Source organism: Sminthopsis crassicaudata, chromosome X (assembly GCF_048593235.1).
Source record: "Sminthopsis crassicaudata isolate SCR6 chromosome X, ASM4859323v1, whole genome shotgun sequence".
Classification (NCBI taxonomy): domain Eukaryota; kingdom Metazoa; phylum Chordata; class Mammalia; order Dasyuromorphia; family Dasyuridae; genus Sminthopsis; species Sminthopsis crassicaudata.
The window spans coordinates 64,922,090-64,938,072 of record NC_133623.1 but is presented as its reverse complement, the minus strand read 5'-3'; positions in this window follow the sequence as shown (position 1 = coordinate 64,938,072).

Below are 15,983 nucleotides of genomic sequence, written 5' to 3'. Positions count from 1 at the left end.
ATAGAGATCAGGAAAAGCACTGAATGAAGGGACTCAGGGCAGCTGGTGGAATAGGAACCAATAGAACAAGCCAATCTCTGTAGTGAAGGCCTACCTTGGCAAGGCTGATGAATGAAAAATTAGAAGAAAGACTTTACCTCAAAGAACTTTGCTTTTACTGTTAATAAAACAGTTAGACAGACAAGAAAATTCCGTGTCAAAGAAGGAAAGATGAAACCCCAAAAACTCACATGTGTCCAGTGCACAGGTCTCCAGGATATGTATACAAGGAAATTCAAAATCACAGCATGAGAGAAACAGCCCACACCAGTGAAACTGAAGGAGCAGATAGAGATCAGGAAAAGCACTGAATGAAGGGACTCAGGGCAGCTGGTGGAATAGGAACCAATGGAACACGCCAATCTCTGTATTCAAGGCCTACTTTGGACAAGGCTGATGAATGAAAAGTCAAGAAGAGAATTTACCTCAAAGAACTTACCTTTCACTGTCTATAAAACAATTAAACAGACAAGAAAATTCAATGTCAAAGAATGAAAGATGAAACCCCAAGGGCTCATATATGTCCAGTGCACAGGTCTAAAGAGCACGTATACTAGGAAATTCAATATCACAGCATGAGGGAAACAGCCTGCACTGGTGAAATTAAAGAAGCAGATACAGATCAGAAAAAGCATTGACTAAATGGTCTCACGGGAGTTGGTGGAATCAAAACCAATCAAACAATCCAAACTGTGTATTCAAGGCCTACTGTAGAAAAGGCTGATGAATAAAAAGTCAAGAAGAGAAGAATTTACCTCAATGAACTTAAGTTTTCCTGTAAGAAAAACAATTAAACGGACAAGAAAATCCGGTATCACAACAGGAGGGCCACAAACCACACCAGTGAAACAGAAGGAGCAGATAGAGATCAGCAAAAGCATTGATTCAATGGTCTCAGGGGAGTTGGTGGAATTGAAACCACTCAAACAATCCAAACTCTGTATTCAAGGCCTACTTTACAAAAGGCTGATGAATGAAAAGTCAAGAAGAGAAGAATTTACCTCAACAAACTTGTTTTCCTGTTAGAAAAACTGTTAAACAGAAAAGGAAATTCAGTTTCAAAGAGGAAAAATTAAACCTGTAGAACACACGTGTGGCCAGTAAACAGGTCTCAAGAACTTGTATAGAAGGAAATTCAATATAACAGCCTGAGGGAAACAGTCCCCACCAGTGAAACTGAAGGAGCAGATAGAGATCAGGAAAAGCACTGAATAAAGGACTCAGGGCATTTGGTGGAATCAAACCCAATGGAACAAGCCAATCTCTGTAGTCAAGGCCTACTTTGGACAAGGCTGATGAATGAAAAATCAGAGGAGACGACTTTACCTCAAAAAACTTAGTTTTATAGACAGTTAAACAGACAAGAAAATTCAATGTCAAAGAAGGAAAGATGAAACCCCAAGAAATCAAATGTGTCCAGTGCACAGGTCTCAAGGACATGTATGGAAGGAAATTCAATATCACAGCAGGAGGGAAACAGCCCACACCGGTGAAATGAAAGAAGCAGATAGAGATCAGGAAAAGCATTGAAAAAATGGTCTCAGAGGAGTTGGTGGAATCCAAACCACTCAAACAATCCAAACTCTGTATTCAAGGCCTACTTTACAAAAGGCTGATGAATGAAAAGTCAAGAAGAGAAGAATTTACCTCAACAAACTTAAGTTTTCCTGTTAGAAAAACTGTTAAACAGAAAAGGAAATTCAGTTTCAAAGAAGAAAAATTAAACCTGTAGAACACACGTGTGTCCAGTGCACATGTCTCAGTAACATGTATAGAAGGAAATTCAATATCACAGCATGAGGGAAACTGTCCCCACCAGTGAAACTGAAGGAGCAGACAGAGATCAGGAAAAGCACTGAAAAAATGGACTCAGGGCAGTTGGTGGAATCGAACTCAATCAAAAAATCCAAATTGTGTATTCAAGGCCTACTGTACAAAAGGGTGATGAATGAAAAGTCAAGAAGAGAATTTACCTAAACCAACTTAAGTTTACTTTTAGTAAAACAGTTAAGCAGACAAGGAAATTTATTCTTAAAGAGGGAAATCTCAAGAAAACACATATAGCCAGTGCACAGGTGTCAAGGACATGTATAAAAGGAAATCCAATATCACAGCACAGGGGAAACAGCCCACCCATATGAAACTGAAGGACTAGATAGAGATGAGAAAAACTTTATAGAAATGGACTAAGAATAGTGGGAGGAATGGAAATGAATGAAACAGCCAATCTCTAAAATCAAACCCTATTGTTGAGAAGAGAGAGGAATGAAAAACCAAGATGAGAAGATCTTACTTCACAAGATTAAGTTTCAGTGGAAATAAAACTGTTAAACTGAGAAGGAAATGCAGGACCACAACAGGAGGGGAAAACACCCCAACAGCTGACAAGGCATGAGTGAAAGAGGTTTCAGGAAAGTGTATACAAAGCACAAAAAAGAAAAAAGGAGATTGGAAGGAATAAAGCCCAGAAGTATATGATTTCTTGGCGATAAAACAGTTAAACAGACAGGGAAATCCAGAATCACAACAGGAGGGAAACAGCCCACACCAGTGAAATTAAAGAAGCCAATGGAGATCAGCAAAAGCATTGATTCAATGGTCTCAGGGGAGTTGGTGGAATCCAAACCAATCAAACAATCCAAACTCTGTATTCAAGGCCCACTGAACAAAAGGCTGATGAATGAAAAATTAGAATAAAAGACTTTACCTCAAAGAACTTTGCTTTTACTGTTATAAAAACAGTTAGACAGACAAGAAAATTCAGTGTCAAAGAAGGAAAGATGAAACCCCAAGAACTCACATGTGTCCAGTGCACAGGTCTCAAGAATATGTATAAAAGGAAACTCCATATCACAGCATATGAGGGAAACAGCCCACACCGGTGAAATTGAAGAAACAGATAGAGTTCAGCAAAAGCATTGAATAAATGGTCTCAGGGGAGTTGGTGGAATCGAAAACCAATCAAAGAATCCAAACTGTGTATTCAAGGCCTACTGTAGAAAAGGCTGATGAATGAAAAGTCTAGAAGAGAATTTACCGCAATGAACTTAAGTTTCCCTGTCAGTAAAAAAGTTAAACAGACAAAGAAATTCAGTGTGAAAGAGGGAAACATGAAACCTCTAGAACACACATGTGTGGCCAGTGCACAGGTCTCAGTAACATGTATAGAACGAAATTCAATATTACAGCATGAGGGAAAGAGTCCCCACCAGTTAAACAAAAGGAGCAGATAAAGATCAGGAAAAGCACAGAATAAAGGGACTCAGGGCAGTTGGTAGAATCAAAACCAATGCAACAAGCCAATCTCTGTATTCAAATCCTACTGTGGAAAAGGCAGAGGAATGAAACACAATGGTAAGAACACTGAACAAAAACGAGCTTAGATTTTACTGTCAGTAAATCACTTAAGAGACAAGGAAATCCTGTGTCAAAGCAGGAAACAGGAAACCCCACCAACTCACATGTGGGCTGTGCACGGGTCTCAGAAAATCCAGTATCAAAACACGAGGGAAACAGCCCACACCAGTGAAATTAAAGAAGCAGGTAGATATCAGCAAAAGCATTGAAGAAACAGTTTCAGAGCAGTTGGTGGAATGGAACCCAACAGAACATTCCAATCTCTGTATTCCAAGACTACTGTGGACAAGGCAGATGAATGAAAAGTCAAGATAAAAGTTACCTCAAAGAACTTATGTTTACGGCCAATAAAACAGTTAAATAGACAAGGAAATTCAGTGGGAAAGCTAAAAAGAGTAAACCCCAAGAACTCACATGTGTCCAGTGCACACGTCTCAAGAACGTGTATAGAAGGAAATTCAATATAACAGCATATGAGGGAAACAGCCCACATTGGTGAAGTTAAAGAAGCAGAGAGAAATCAGCAAAAACATTAACTAAATGGTCTCAGGGGAGTTGGTATAATCGAAAAAGAATCAAACAATACAAACTGTGTATTCAAGGCCTACACTAGAAAAGGCTGATGAATGAAAAGTCAAGAAGAGATTTTACCTGAAAGAACTTAAGTTTTCTGTTAGTAAAACAGTTAAACAGACAAGAAAATTCAATGTCAAAGAAGGAAAGATGAAACCCCAAGAACTCACATGTGTACAGTGCAGGGGTCTCAAGGATATATATAAAAGGAAATCCAATATCACAGCACAAGGGAAACAGCCCACACTGGTGAAGTTAAAGAAGCAGATAGAGATCAGCAAAAGCATGGATTAAATGGTCTCAGGGGAGTTGGTGGAATCAAAACCAATCAAACAATCCAAACTCTGTATTCAAGGCCTACTGTAGAAATGCCTGATGAATGAAGTCAGAAAGAGAAGAATTTACCTTGACGAACTTAAGTTTTCCTGTTACAAAAACAGTTAAACAGATGAGAAAATTCAATGTCAAAAAAGGAAAGATGAAACCCCAAGAACTTACATGTGTCCAGTGCACAGGTCTCAAGGACATGTATGGAAGGAAATTCAATATCACAGCATATGAAGGAAACAGCCCACACCGGTGAAATTAAAGAAGCAGATAGAGATCAGGAAAAGCATTGAATAAATAGTCTCAGGGGAGTTGGTGGAATCAAAACCAATCAAACAATCCAAAGTCTGTATTCAAGGCCTAATGTAGAAAAGGCTGATGAATGAAAAGTCAAGAAGAGAATTTACCTCAAAGAACTAAAGTTTTCCTGTTAGAAAAACAGTTCAACAGACAAAGAAACTCAGTTTCAAAGAGGCAAACATGAAACTTCTAGAACACACGTGTGTCCAGTGCACAGGTCTCAGTAACATGTATAGAAGGAAATTCAATATCACAGCATGAGTGAAACTGTACCCACAAGTGAAACTGAAGGAGCAGATAGAGATGAACAAATGCATTGATTCAATGGTCTCAGGGGAGTTGGTGCAATCAAAACCAATCAAACAATCCAAACTGTGTATTCAAGGCCTATTGTAGAAAAGGCTGATAAATAAAAAGTCAAGAAGAGAAGAATTTACCTCAATGAACTTAAGTTTTCCTGTTAGAAAAACAATTAAACGGACAAGAAAATCCGGTATCACAACAGGAGGGACACAAATCACACCAGTGAAACAGAAGGAGCAGATAGAGATCAGCAAAAGCATTGATTAAATGGTCTCAGGGGAGTTGGTGGAATTGAAACCACTCAAACAATCCAAACTCTGCATTCAAGGCCTACTTTACAAAAGGCTGATGAATGAAAAGTCAAGAGGAGAAGAATTTACCTCAACAAACTTAAGTTTTCCTGTTAGAAAAACTGTTAAACAGAAAAGGAAATTCAGTTTCAAAGAGGAAAAATTAAACCTGTAGAACACACGTGTGGCCAGTAAACAGGTCTCAAGAACTTGTATAGAAGGAAATTCAATATAACAGCCTGAGGGAAACAGTCCCCACCAGTGAAACTGAAAGAGCAGATAGAGATCAGGAAAAGCACTGAATAAAGGGACTCAGGGCATTTGGTGGAATCAAACCCAAGGGAACAAGCCAATCTCTGTAGTCATGGCCTACCGTGGACAAGGCTAATGAATGAAAAATCAGAGGAAATGACTTTACCTCAAAAAACTTAGTTTTACTGTCTATAAAAGAGTTAAACAGACAAGAAAATTCAATGTCAAAGAAGGAAAGATGAAAGCCCAAGAAATCACATGTGTCCAGTGCACAGGTCTCAAGGACATGTATGGAAGGAAATTCAATATCACAGCAGGAGGGAAACAGCCCACACCGGTGAAATTAAAGAAGCAGATAGAGATCAGGAAAAGCATTGATTCAATGGTCTCAGGGGAGTTGGTGGAATTGAAACCACTCAAACAATCCAAACTCTGCATTCAAGGCCTACTTTACAAAAGGCTGATGAATGAAAAGTCAAGAAGAGAAGAATTTACCTCAACAAACTTAAGTTTTCCTGTTAGAAAAACTGTTAAACAGAAAAGTAAATTCAGTTTCAAAGAGGAAAAATTAAACCTGTAGAACACACGTGTGGACAGTGCACAGGTCTCAGTAACATGTATAGAAGGAAATTCAATATCACAGCATGAGGGAAAGAGTCCCCACCAGTGAAACTGAATGAGCAGATAGAGATCAGGAAAAGCACTGAAAAAATGGACTCAGGGCAGTTGGTGGAATCGAACTCAATCAAAAAATCCAAATTGTGTATTCAAGGCCTACTGTACAAAAGGGTGATGAATGAAAAGTCAAGAAGAGAATTTACCTAAACCAACTTAAGTTTACGTTTAGTAAAACAGTTAAGCAGACAAGGAAATTTATTCTTAAAGAGGGAAATCTCAAGAAAACACATATAGCCAGTGCACAGGTGTCAAGGACATGTATAAAAGGAAATCCAATATCACAGCACAGGGGAAACAGCCCACCCATATGAAACTGAAGGACTAGATAGAGATGAGAAAAACTTTATAGAAATGGACTAAGAATAGTGGGAGGAATGGAAATGAATGAAACAGCCAATCTCTAAAATCAAACCCTATTGTTGAGAAGAGAGAGGAATGAAAAACCAAGATGAGAAGATCTTACTTCACAAGATTAAGTTGCAGTGGAAATAAAACTGTTAAACTGAGAAGGAAATGCAGGACCACAACAGGAGGGGAAAACCCCCCAACAGCTGACAAGGCATGAGTGAAAGAGGTTTCAGGAAAGTGTATACAAAGCACAAAAAAGAAAAAAGGAGATTCGAAGGAATTAAGCCCAGAAGTATATGATTTCTTGGCGATAAAACAGTTAAACAGACAGGGAAATCCAGAATCACAACAGGAGGGAAACAGCCCACACCAGTGAAATTAAAGAAGCCAATGTAGATCAGCAAAAGGATTGAATAAATGATCTCAGGGGAGTTGGTGGAATCCAAACCAATCAAACAATCCAAACTCTGTATTCAAGGCCCACTGAACAAAAGGCTGATGAATGAAAAATTAGAATAAAAGACTTTACCTCAAAGAACTTTGCTTTTACTGTTATAAAAACAGTTAGACAGACAAGAAAATTCAGTGTCAAAGAAGGAAAGATGAAACCCCAAGAACTCACATGTGTCCAGTGCACAGGTCTCAAGAATATGTATAAAAGGAAACTCCATATCACAGCATGAGGGAAACAGCCTACACCAGTGAAATTGAAGAAACAGATAGAGTTCAGCAAAATCATTGAATAAATGGACTCAGGGGAGTTGGTGGAATCGAAAACCAATCAAAGAATCCAAACTGTGTATTCAAGGCCTACTGGAAAAAAGGTTGATGAATGAAAAGTCAAGAAGAGAATTTACCTCAACGAACTTAAGTTTTCCTGTCAGTAAAAAAGTTAAACAGACAAAGAAATTCAGTGTGAAAGAGGGAAACATGAAACCTCTAGAACACACATGTGTGGCCAGTGCACAGGTCTCAGTAACATGTATAGAACGAAATTCAATATTACAGCATGAGGGAAAGAGTCCCCACCAGTTAAACAAAAGGAGCAGATAAAGATCAGGAAAAGCACAGAATAAAGGGACAGGGCAGTTGGTAGAATCGAAACCAATGCAACAAGCCAATCTCTGTATTCAAATCCTACTGTGGAAAAGGCAGAGGAATGAAACACAATGGTAAGAACACTGAACAAAAACGAGCTTAGATTTTACTGTCAGTAAATCACTTAAGAGACAAGGAAATCCTGTGTCAAAGCAGGAAACAGGAAACCCCACCAACTCACATGTGGGCTGTGCACGGGTCTCAGAAAATGTATACAAGGAAATCCAGTATTAAATCACAACAGAAACAGCCCACACCAGTGAAATTAAAGAAGCAGGTAGAGATCAGCAAAAGCATTGAAGAAACAGTCTCAGAGCAGTTGGTGGAATGGAACCCAACAGAACAATCTCTGTATTCCAAGACTACTGTGGACAAGGCAGATGAATGAAAAGTCAATATAAACATTACCTCAGAGAACTTATGTTTACGTCCAATAAAACAGTTAAATAGACAAGGAAATTCAGTTGGAAAGCGAAAAAGAGGAAACCCCAACAACGTACGTGTGGGCAGTGAACAGTTCTCAAGAACATGTATACAAGGAAATCCAATATAACGGAGGAGGGAAACAGCCCAAACCAATGAAATTGAGGGAGCAGATAGAGATCAGCAAAAGCCTTGAATAAATGGTCTCAGTGCAGTTGGTTAAATGGAAACCAATAGAACAATCTAATCTCTGCATTCAATGCCTACTGTGGACAAGGCAAATGAATGAAAAATCAATGTGAGAACACTTTACCTCAATGAACTTAAGTTTTACTGTTAATAAAACAGTTAAACAGACAAGGAAATTCAGTGTCAAAGCCAGAAAGACGAAAGCCCAAAAACTCACATGTGCGCAGTGCACAGGTCTCAAGAACATGTATTCAAGGAAATCCAATATTACAACATAACAGAAACAGGCCACACATGTGAAATTAAAGGAGCAGATTCAGATCAGGAAATCTTTGTATAAATGGACTCAGGATAGTTAGTGAAATGCAAACCTATCAAAAGAGCAAAGCTCTGTATTCAAAGCCTATTGTGGGCAAGGCAGAGGAATAAAAGCCAAGATGAGAAGACCTTACCTCAACGATCTTAGGTTTTACTGCAAATAACACAATTAAACACCCAAGGAAATGCAGTGTCACACCAGGAGGGAGGAAACCCCAACAGGTGACAGGGCATGGCTGAGCAAGGTTCAAGAAACTGTATAGAAAAGACAAAAAGAAGAGGAGAAGCCCTTACCCCCAAGAAGCATATGTTTCCTTGATGAAAAAATAGTTAAACAGACAAGGAAAAGCAGTATCAAAGAAGGAGGGAAACAGCCCATACTAGTGAAATTGAAGGAGCAGTAGAGATCAGCAAAAGCACTGAATAAATGGACTCAGGGCAGTTGGCTGGAATCGAAACCAATGGAACAAGCCAATATATGCAAGTATGGAACAAGCCAATATATCCAAAGTATGCAAGGCCTACCGTGGACAAGCCTGATGAATGAAAAATCAGAAGGAAAGACTTTACCTCAACGAACTTAAGTTTTCCTGTTAGTAAAACAGTTAAAGAGAAGAGAAAATTCAAGGTAAAAGAAGGAAAGATGAAACCCCAAGAACTCACATGTGTCCAGTGCACAGGTCTCAAGGTTATGTATACAAGGAAATTCAATATCACAGCAAGAGGGAAACAGCCCACCCATGTGAAACTGAAGGAGCAGATAGAGATCAGGAAAAGCACTGAATAAATGGTCTCAAGGCAGTTGGTGGAATCAAAACCAATGCAACAAGCCAATCTCTGTATTCAAGGACTACCTTGCATAAGGCTGATGAATGAAAAATCAGAGGAAACTACTTTACCTCAAAAAACTTAGTTTTACTGTCTATAAAACAGTTAACCAGAAAAGAAATTTCAATGTCAAAGAAGGAAAGATGAAACCTCAAGAACTCACATGTGTCCAGTGCACAGGTCTCAAGGACGTGTATACAAGGAAATTCAATATCACAGCATGAGGGAAACAGCCCACACCTGTGAAATGAAAGAAGCAGATAGAGATCAGCAAAAGCATTGATTCAATGGTCTCAGGGGAGTTGGTGCAATCAAAACCAATCAAACAATCCAAACTCTGTATTCAAGGCCTAATGTACAAAAGGCTGATGAATGAAATGTCAAGAAGAGAAGAATTTACCTCAACGAACTTAAGTTTTCCTGTGAGTAAAAAAGTTAAACTGACAAGGAAATTCAGTGTCAAAGAGGGAAACATGAAAACTCTAGAACACACATGTGGCCAGTGCACAGGTCTTAATAACATGTATAGAGGGAAATTCAATATCACAGCAAGCAGGAAACAGCCCACCCGTGTGAAACTGAAGGAGTAGATAGAGATCAGGAAAACTTTGTATAAATGTACTCAGGACAGTTGGAGGAATGGAAACGAATGGACCAAACCAATCTCTGAATTCAAACTCTATTGTTGAGAAGAGAGAGGAATGAAAAATCAAGATGAGAAAACCTTCCTTCACAAGATTAAGTTTCAGTGGAAATAAAACAGTTAAATTGACAAGGAAATGATGAAGGATCACAGCAGGAGGAAAACAAACCCAATAGCTAACAGGGCATGAGTGAAGAGGTTTCAAGAAAGTGTATACAAAACAGAGAAAAAACAAAAAGAAGATAATAAGGCCTTAACCCAAAAAGAATTTGTTTTCTTGGCGATAAAACAGTTGAAAAGACAAGGAAATCCAATGTCAAAGTAGGAGAGAAACAGCCCACACCAGTGAAATTGAAGGAGCAGATAGAGATCATCAAATGCATTGAATAAATGGTCTCAGAATAGTTGGCAGAATCAAAACCAATAGACCAATAGACCAATCCAATCTATGTATTCAAAGACTACTGTAGACAAAGCAGATGAATGAAAATTCAAGATGAGAAGACTTTACCTCAACGAACTTAGGTTTTACTGCCAATAAAACGGTAAAATAGACAAGAAAATTCATTGTCAAAGAAGGAAAGATGAAACCCCAAGAACTCGCATGTGTCCAGTGCACAGGTCTCAAGGACATGTATACATGGAAATCCAGTATCACAGAATGAGGGAAACAGCCCACACCAGTGAAATTGAAGGAGCAGAGAGAGATCAGGAAATCTTTGGACAAATGGACTCAGGACAGTTGGTGGAATCCAAACCAGTGGAACAGGCCAATCTCTGTATTCAAGGCCTAGTGTGGAAAAGGCAGAGGAATGAAACAAAATTATGACAAGACCATTCCTAAAAGAAGTTAGGTTTTACTGTCAGTAAAACAGTTAAAGAGACAAGAAATCCCGTGTTAAAGCAGGGAATTGGAAACCCCACCAACTCACATGTGGGCAGTGCACAGGTGTAAGGAAAATTTATACAAAAAAATCCCATATCCCAACAGGAGGGAAACAGCCCACACCAGTGAAATTAAAGAAGCAGGTAGATATCAGCAAAAGCATTGACTAAACAGTCTCAGAGCAGTTGGTGGAATGGAACCCAACAGAACAACCCAATCTCTGTATTCCAAGACTACTGTAGACAAGGCAGATGAATGAAAAGTCAAGATAAACGTTACCTCAAAGAACTTATGTTTACGGCCAATAAAACAGTTAAATAGACAAGGAAATTCAGTGGGAAAGGGAAAAAGAGGAAACCCCAAAAACTCACATGTGTCCAGTGCACAGGTCTCAAGAACGTGTATAGAAGGAAATTCAATATAACAGCATATGAGGGAAACAGCCCACACCGGTGAAGTTAAAGAAGTAGAGATCAGCAAAAGGATTGACTAAATGGTCTCAGGGGAGTTGGTGGAATCGAAAAACAATCAAACAATCCAAACTCTGTATTCAAGGCCTACAGTAGAAAAGGCTGATGAAAGAAAAGTCAAGAAGAGAATTTACCTGAAAGAACTTAAGTTTTCTGTTAGTAAAACAGTTAAACAGACAAGAAAATTCAATGTCAAAGAAGGAAAGATGAAACCCCAAGAACCCACATGTTTACAGTGCAGGGGTCTCAAGGATATATATACAAGGAAATCCAATATCACAGCGCAAGGGAAACAGCCCACACTGGTGAAGTTAAAGAAGCAGATAGAGATCAGCAAAAGTATGGATTAAATGGTCTCAGGGGAGTTGGTGGAATCAAAACCAATCAAACAATCCAAACTCTGCATTCAAGGCCTACTGTAGAAAATGCTGATAAATGAAAAGTCAAGAAGAGAATTTGCCTCAACGAATTTAAGTTTTCTTTTAGTAAAACAGTTAAGCAGATGAGGAAATTCAGTGTCAAAGAGGGAAATCTTGAGAAAACACATGTATCCAGTGCACAGGTCTCAAGGATATATATAAAAGGTAATTCATTATCACAGCAAGAGGTAAACAACCCACCATTTGAAATTGAAGGAACATATAAAGATCAGGAAAACTTTGTATAAATGGACTCAGGAGAGTTGGAGGAATGGAAACGAATGGAGCAAGCCAATCTCTGAATTCAAACATGATTTTTGGGAAGAGAGACAAATGAAAAACAAAGATGAGAACAACTTTCAAAACATTGTTTCAATTAAAAAAAATTAAACTGACAAGGAAATGCAGGACCACAGCAGAAGGGAAACAAACCCTAACAGCTGACAAGGCATGAGTGAAGAGGTTTCAGGAAAGTGTACACAAAGCACAAAAAAGACAAAAAGAAGATTCGAAGGAATTAACCCAAGAAGTATATGTTTTCTTGGCGATAAAACAGTTAAACAGACAGGGAAATCCGGTATCACAACAGGAGGGAAACAGCCCACACCAGTGAAATTAAAGAAGCTGATGGGGAACAGCAAAAGCATTGAATAAACAGTCCAAACTCTGTATTCAAGGCCTACTGTAGAAAAGGTTGAAGAATGAAAATCAAGAAGAGAATTTACCTCAACGAACTTCAGTTTTCCTGTGAGTAAAAAAGTTAAACAAGGAAATTCAGTGTGAAAGAGGGAAACATGAAACCTCTAGAACACACATGTGGCCAGTGCACAGGTCTCAGTAACCTGTATAGAAGGAAAGTCAGTATCACAGCATGAGGGAGACAGTCACCACCAGTGAAACTGAAGGAGTAGATAGAAATGAACAAAATCATTGATTAAATGGTCTCAGGGCAATTGGTGGAATCGAAACCAATGGAAGAAGCCAATCTCTGTAGTCAAGGCCTACAATGGCACAGCTGATGAATGAAAAATTAGAAGACAGACTTTACCTCAAAGAACTTTGCTTTTACTGTTAATAAAACAGACAGACAAGAAAATTCCGTGTCAAAGAAGGAAAGATGAAACCTCTAGAACACACATGTGGCTAGTGCACAGGTCTCCAGGATATGTATACAAGGAAATTCAAAATCACAGCATGAGGGAAACAGCCCACACCAGTGAAACTGAAGGAGCAGATAGAGATCAGGAAAAGCACTGAATGAAGGGACTCAGGGCAGCTGGTGGAATAGGAACCAATGGAACATGCCAATCTCTGTATTCAAGGCCTACTGTGGACAAGGCTGATGAATGAAAAGTCAAGAAGAGAATTTACCTCAAAGAACTTACCTTTCACTGTCTATAAAACAGTTAAACAGACAAGAAAATTCAATGTCAAAGAAGGAAAGATGAAACCCCAAGAGCTCACATGTGTCCAGTGCACAGGTCTCAAGGACATATATACAAGGAAATCCAATATCACAACATGAGGGAAACAGCCCACACCGGTGAAATTAAAGAAGCAGATAGAGATCAGCAAAAGCAGTGACTAAATGGTCTCAGGGGAGTTGGTGGAATCAAAACCAATCAAACAATCCAAACTGTGTATTCAAGGCCTACTGTAGAAAAGGCTGATGAATGAAAAGTCAAGAAGAGAATTGACCTCAACGAACTTAAGTTTTCTTTTAGTAAAACAGTTAAGCAGACGAGGAAATTCAGTGTCAAAGAGGGAAATCTTGAGAAAACCATGTGTCCAGTACACAGGTCTCAAGGACATGTATACAAGGAAATTCATTATTACAGCAAGAGGGAAACAGCCCACCCATGTGAAATTGAAGGAACAGAAAAGAGATCAGGAAACCTTGGTATAAATGGACTGAGGAGAGTTGGAGGAATGGAAACGAATGGAACAAGCCAATCTCTGAATTCAAACTCTATTTTTGGAAAGGGAGAGGAATGAAAAACAAAGATGAGAACAACTTTCACAAAAATTGGTTCATTAAAAAAAATTAGTTAAACTGACAAGGAAATGCAGGATCATAGCAGGAGGGAAACAAACCCTAACAGCTGACAAGGCATGAGTGAAGAGGTTTCAGGAAAGTGTATACAAAGCACAAAAAAAGATAAAAAGAAGATTCGAAGGAATTAACCCAAGAAGTATATGTTTTCTTGGCGATAAAACAGTTAAACAGACAGGGAAATCCAGTATCACAACAGGAGGGAAACAGCCCACACCAGTGAAATTAAAGAAGCCAATGGAGATCAGCAAAAGCATTGAATAAACAGTGCAAACTCTGTATTCAAGGCCTACTGTAGAAAAGGCTGAAGAATGAAAAGTCAAGAAGAGAATTTACCTCAACGAACTTAAGTTTCCCTGTCAGTAAAAAAGTTAAACAGACAAATTCAGTGTGAAAGAGGAAAACATGAAACCTCTAGAACACACATGTGTGTCCAGTGCACAGGTCTCAATAACATGTATAGAAGGAAATTCAATATCACAGCATATGAGGGAAACCGCCCGCACCAGTGAAATTAAAAAGCAGGTAGAGATCAGCAAAAGCATTGAAGAAACAGTCTCAGAGCAGTTGGTGGAATGGAACCCAACAGAACAATCTCTGTATTCCAAGACTACTGTGGACAAGGCAGATGAATGAAAAGTCAAGATAAACTTTACCTCAGAGAACTTATGTTTACAGTCAATAAAACAGTTAAATAGACAAGGAAATTCAGTGGGAAAGCTAAAAAGAGGAAACCCCAACAACGCACATGTGGGCAGTGAACAGGTCTCAAGAACATGTATACAAGGAAATCCAATATAAAGGACGAGGGAAACAGCCCAAACCAATGAAATTGAGGGAGCAGATAGAGATCAGCAAAAGCATTGATTAAATGGTCTCAGGGGAGTTGGTGGAATCATAACCAATCAAAGAATCCAAACTGTGTATTCAAGGCCTACTGTAGAAAAGGCTGATGAATGAAAAGTCAAGAAGAGAAGAATTTACCTCAACAAACTTAAGTTTTCCTGTTAGAAAAACAGTTAAACAGAGAAGGAAATTCAATTTCAAAGAGGCAAACATGAAACCTCTAGAACACACGTGTGGCCAGTGCACAGGTCTCAGTAACATGTATAGAAGGAAAGTCAGTATCACAGCATGAGGGAAACAGCCCACACCAGTGAAATTGAAGAAACAGATAGAGTTCAGCAAAATCACTGAATAAATGGTCTCAGGGCAGTTGGTGGAATGGAACCCAACAGAACAATCCAATCTCTGTATTCCAAGACTACTGTGGACAAGGCAGATGAATGAAAAGTCAAGATAAACTTTACCTCAGAGAACTTATGTTTACAATCAATAAAACAGTTAAATAGACAAGGAAATTCAGTGGGAAAGCGAAAGAGAGGAAACCCCAACAATGCACATGTGGGCAGTGAACAGTTCTCAAGAACATGTATACAAGGAAATCCAATATAACGGACGAGGGAAACAGCCCAAACCAATGGAATTGAGGGAGCAGATAGAGATCAGCAAAAGCCTTGAATAAATGGTCCCAAGGCAGTTGGTGGAATCGAAACCAATCAAACAATCCAAACTCTGCATTCAAGGCCTACTGTAGAAAAGGCTGATGAATGATGTCAAGAAGAGACGAATTTACCTCAACAAACTTAAGTTTTCTTGTTAGAAAAACAGTTAAACAGACAAGAAAATTCAATGTCAAAGAAGGAAAGATGAAACCCAAAGAACTCACATGTGGCCAGTGCACAGGTCTCAAGAACATGTATAGAAGGAAATTCAATATCACAGCATTTGAGGGAAACAGTCCCCACTAGTGAAACTGAAGGAACAGATAGAGATCAGGAAATGCATTGAATAAATGGTCTCAGAGCAGTTGGTGCAATCGAAATGAATGGAAAAAGCCAATCTCTATATTCAAAGCCTATTTTGGAGAAGACAGAGGAATGGAAAAAAAAAAAAAAGATGAGAAGACCTTACTTCACAAGATTAAATTTCACTGAAATAAACCAGTTAAACAGAAAAAGAAATGTAGTATCACAGCAGGAGGGAGGAAATCTCAAGACCTGACAAGGCTTGAGTAAAGAGGTTTAAGGAAAGTGTATATAAAGCACAGAAAAGACAAAAAGATGAGAAAGCCTTGACCCAATAAGTATCTTTTCTTGTCGATAAAACTGTTAAGCAGACGAGGAAAT